Source organism: Oncorhynchus mykiss, chromosome 1 (assembly GCF_057628025.1).
Source record: "Oncorhynchus mykiss isolate SJ-2025 chromosome 1, ASM5762802v1, whole genome shotgun sequence".
Lineage (NCBI taxonomy): Eukaryota > Metazoa > Chordata > Actinopteri > Salmoniformes > Salmonidae > Oncorhynchus > Oncorhynchus mykiss.
In genome coordinates this window covers 10,453,695-10,459,284 of record NC_143022.1, presented here as the reverse complement: position 1 = coordinate 10,459,284, position 5,590 = coordinate 10,453,695, and positions in this window count along the sequence as shown.

Genomic DNA, 5,590 nt, shown 5'->3' with positions numbered 1-5,590 from the left:
GATCTTGTCCTTCAGATCTTCCAGCAAATTCTGTTGGTTCTCGTCAACAAAAGCCACCATTGTGTCAGAGATGGTGGTCATGACTTGCCCTGTTAGACTCTTGCTCTCTTGGTCAACTTTTTCAAGTTTAGCAGCCAGCTCTCTCACCATGCTCTCAGTCACCTTGGTCTGTGAGTCTCCCCTTACCGGTGTCACTAGAGAGGTTTGACTTGCGGAGGCACTCTTAACGACCACTGATAAGGTCGACTTGACATCTTTAGCCAACTCTGCCATTACAGCAGGGGTTAGCATCATAGAGCCTGCACTTCCAGATGGAGAATTGGACATGCATGCAAGTTTGGAGAGAGAACCTTGCAGGCTGTCCTGCACACAGGTGACGAGGGTGTCCTCTGAGACACCTAAGAGGACTTGTAGCGTCTCAGAGTTGGTTGTTTTCTTCTGCACATCAGACAGAGAGGTTAGAGTCCTTGGGAAAAAAACTGCAGAAATCATCAAAGTCAAACAAATAATATGTAAGGCTGTGATGCACATTCAGTGTGTCAAATACATCTGCACCATTGAAAACAATGAGGAAAACGCTGCTGTTTCTCTGAGAAAAAACCTTAGTGTGATGTCAGCCTAACTGCTTAATTTCTAAAGCCCAATACAATGTATTTTGTATAAGTCATTTGTATTGAAACTGGCCTGTAGATATCTATCTATCCTGGCAATATCTATCCTCTACAAAAATCCAAATTGCTATAAACTTCAAATACTGTAACTTCTAATAACTTCAAGGACAATCATAAATACAAGGCAGTTTGAAGAAATGTTAAAGGGAAATTTCTAAATGTTTCAACTTCATATTCATCATCTCCAGCACCACCCCAACATCAGCATATGTGGAAAAACGGGCATTTCTATGTTTTGTAGTAAAAAAGAAAGAGGAAGATAAGTGTTTTCTATGACATCATCAACCAATTAGTAGGCAATGCCTACTCATAATTGGTTAAAATCACACGATGCACACTGATGATGTCATTAGAATCTAGAGCTGAGCATTTAACCAACATTTTTGTAATTTTTCGTTTTTTAAACAACTAATTGACCGACGTTGGCTCAATTATTTGAATTCCATATAGTTAATTTTTTTATTCTGTGAGCTCGATGCTCAGTTTCTGTAGAGATAAATCAGATCAAGCACGAACTATGCAATGTAGTAGGGAGTTGTAGTTTCCAACAGGCCAATATTCTACATAGTTTAGCACAGAAAATACGGCAATTAATTCCCATAATCCATTGCACGCCCACTTGCTTGTCCACTCTGTGTGGAGCAGATACGGAAACCTCATTGACTGAGACGGAGAGACGAGAGAATGCATGAGAGAGATAAAAAGCAGTTGCGTTGCGAGGATTCTCTACCTGGAAATACATGATCTAAGTGATTGACAGTTGGTGTTCAGCGGTCATAAAAGTAGGTCTTATTTACTTAGAAGAACTACTAAAATAGTGATTTTGTCAGACAGGATAAGCAGCAGCTCCATAGAGATGAGTTGATGACTTGGAATGAAATAATAAAGTCATCAAATAAATATTTTATATGAGAAAGTAAATGATGGTTGATAAGTCATAAACAGTAATGGACAGTCACTACCATCATGGGACTTTTATTCATTGTTTTATTATGTGTTGTTACAGCATTCAACACACATAATCCATAGTGCATTCAATGTCTAAAAAAAGTATTGAAATCCAAAACCGTGATTATTTTTTAAATATTTGAATCGAAACCAAACCAACCTCAAAAAGCACTAATTTCTCAGCACTATTGGAAACAGTTACGTCCCTCTGTATTTTTTTTACTACAAAGAATGGAAATGTGTAATTTTCACATATGGTGATGCTGGAGATGAATATGAAGTTGTTAAATTTCCCTTTAAGAACATACCTCATGGCCCCCTTGGGCAGGTAGCTTCCACTGCCCAGACTGCCCTTAGTCAGGTAAATCTCCTTGAACTTAAGTTGTGATTCCTGTTCTTCTTCCTCTTCCTGCTCCATACAGTTGGAGGAAGGGTAGGGAGTCGGGATGCAAAAGCTATTGTAAGACTTTCGACTGCCTGGCCTCTTAGGTACACCAGCCTCAGTAAATCTCACGCGGGACTTGGTGTTAGTCTTATCGTCTAACAGACTGGTGAGTGACGCTGTGAGAGATCTCTGTGACAATGGAGAGGAGGCAGCATCTTGGATGCCCAGTAGTTCGTAAAGACCTGGGATGATGATCTGCATCAGCTTGTCCGATAAAAACTGGACAATCCTCAGACACAAGCCGGCAAGCTGTTGTTTTGTCAGCTGTATTCCAGAAACAGAAGAAGTGTTTTAAAATGTTGCATAGTGCGTCTTTCAAAAGCTTATGAACAAAGTTAAACATTAGGCAGAGTTTTCATGGTAATCTAATTAAATTGTCAGTAACATGATCTTACCGGGTCAAACATGCCCTCACGAATCCCCCTCCATTGCCTGAAAACAATATTGTTATAAATGTTGTCATATCAGGATGCGTGGCAGAATTGTTTTTATTTAATTATTTGCCTGATCGTGAAGTTATACTTGCTTTGTGTCAGTTGTTTTTGCAAAATTGCAATGTGACAACTTTTCTAGCACTGAACATTTTTTTCCGATTGATCAGTTTCTAATTTGATCCTATTTCCTTGAAGGTGTGATAGTACCAAAGAAAACAGAACATACTTCTCAGTTAGGTTTTGAAGGAAGTCCATAAGTGTCAGATCTTCTGTGGTTTCCATCAGTGAGGTTGCTCTGCTCCTGGTAGAATTGCTCTGCTCCTGGTAGAAATGTAATTATATTGCAAATAATCAAACTTAATATACAACAAATATCATACTGAAATAACTATTAACTGTTAAAGAGTGGAGGAGCATTGGCAACGTTGGACAAATTTAATTAAACAACTGAAACACAACAGAGATGGTTGTGGTACGTCAACATTGCCAATGATAGCATCACTATAACATTTTATTGGATTCATGTTGTAAAATGAAATGACAAGGTCAACTTACCATCTCATTGACAGCTTCAGAGGTCAGGTGGTCATCCATCACACAGACAGGCAGGTCTAGAGACTGGGACAAGGCTCTATGGTCATAACCAGGAGAGAATGGAAACATCAGAGCAGTCCCAATGGCAGAATCTAACCACTGTCTTCATGTCAAAGACTCACTCACTCATTTGCTTTGTCAAACCTACCCCTTAGAATGACTTCGATATTAAAAACCCAGGCTTTCCTAAAATGTTTACCTCAGCCAGTCTAGAACCCAGGTGTGTCTACAAAACACATGTACTCCTCCATAAGGTTCATGGCTTGCCTATTATTTTATCCCAGTACAAGAGGGGCAACTGGATTCAGGATTAAACACAAGCAGTCTTTAAGGTATATCTTATTACAGTTTAGGCCTACCTTATTATTTTCTTCCATCTGGCAATATCATTTTAAGGAATGAAATCTGTTTTGTTGCTAGTATTATTAGTAACTGTAGGAAAATACAGCTGTAGAGTAGAAGAATCAGCTACTTTCTGAAGGGAAGCCAAGCTCATAAGCAATTTAGAACCTACAGACAATTATGACAAAATTGGAACGCATGAATGTGTCACAAACGAGACTTGGCTTTGGGGATTTTTTTCTGTAAGGTTATTAAGACTCTCTATGCAAATGGTAACAGCTCTATCAAATTGAAATATGGCACCTCACCTAGATTTGAGTTAAAGAGAGGAATTAGGCAAGGTTGTCCTATCTCTCCGTACCTGTTTTTATTAATCACCCAACTTCTTGCAAATTCTTTAAATAATAGTCCTGTACAAGGTATTTCCATAGCTGGTAAAGAAATTATTATAAGCCAGCTGGCTGACGACACTACACTTTTTCTGAAAGACGCTAACCAAATTCCCATATCGATCAATGTGATACAATCCTTTTCCAAAGTGTCTGGTCTATATCTTAACATTAATAAACGTGAACTCATAGCTGTCAAAGATTGTGTGACACCTTCATATTATGGTATTCCAGTAAAAGAAGAACTTACATATTTAGGCATAACCATTACAAAGGATCAGAAGTCTAGAGGCTTACTAAATTTGAACCCTCTTATTAAAAAAACCCAGAAGAAACTAAATCAATGGCTACAGAGGGACTTATCTTTAAAAGGTAGAGTCCTAATAACCAAGGCTGAAGGTATCTCTAGACTAGCATATGGTGCTCTATCTTTATATCTTGACCGTAAAATAAGCAAGGAGATAGACCAGATGCTTTTGAACTTTCTTTGGAGGAACCGTACCCATTACATTAGGAAAACTGTTGTAATGAACACTTATGAGAATGGTGGACTGAATTTTCTGGACTTTACTACTTTAAATAATACTTTTAAGATCAATTGGATAAAACAATTCCTAAGAAGACCCACTTCTATCTGGAATTTTATTCCTCATCATGTCTTCTCTACTTTTGGTGGCCTTAACTTCATGTTGTTTTGCAATGATAATATTGACAAAGTTCCAGTGAAACTTTCTGCTTTTCATCGGCAGGTTTTCTTGTCATGGTCCTTAATTTATAAACACCATTTTTCTCCACACAGATATTATATATGGAATAATCGGGATATATTGTATAAAAATACTTCTCTGTTTTTAGAATATTGGTTCCGAAATAATATCCTATTGGTGAGCCAACTGGTAAATGCAGAGGGTATTTTACTCAGTTATAAAGAATTCTTATTACTTTACAAGGTCCCTGTAACACCTAAAGATTTTGCAATTGTTTTAGATGCCATTCCCTCTGGTGTTGCTCTGTTATTCAGGAACATGTCAAGACCTGACCCTCAGAGCCTACCTTCTATTGACCCTGTTGACTCATCAGTAGGAAAGACCTGACCCTCAGAGCCTACCTTCTATTGACCCTGTTGACTCATCAGTAGGAAAGATTTGTTTCTCTTTTGATCCATTCAACAACAGAGCGATACGATCCTTGTTTCAGCAGGATGTTGTATCTATCTATACCTTATGTCATGCCTTATTGGAATGGATTTATTGATAATATCTGTTGGAAAAAAGTTTGGATGTTGCCACACACTTGTTAACAAAATTTAGGAAGTTTCCTTTAAAATGATTCATAAATATTATCCTGCCAACCACTATATGAAGAAGTTTAAGGAAAACATCAACTCAAATTGCTCCTTTTGTAATGACCACCCAGAAACAGTTGTGCATCTTTTTTGGCATTGTATGCATGTAAGAAAACTACCCTACAAAAAGAAATTGAACTGTATTTTAAGACGGTTAAATGCTCTACTAACAAAACAGCTGTTAGAATTGTAAGTACATGCATGTCCCTTAAAGTCCTTGTGTAATTGTAATGTGATATTGTACCCCCTAGCTCGATTGTCTATTGTTTGTAATCTATGTATGCTTGTGTTCCCTCATGTGCTTTATGTATTGATTTGTTATTAATTAAAAAAAAAAAAAAACATGTTTTAAAAAAAAAACGTTTTTAAACGCCATGTTATTTTAGGGCGTGGCTCCGCATTCGTGACCGGGTGTCTTATTT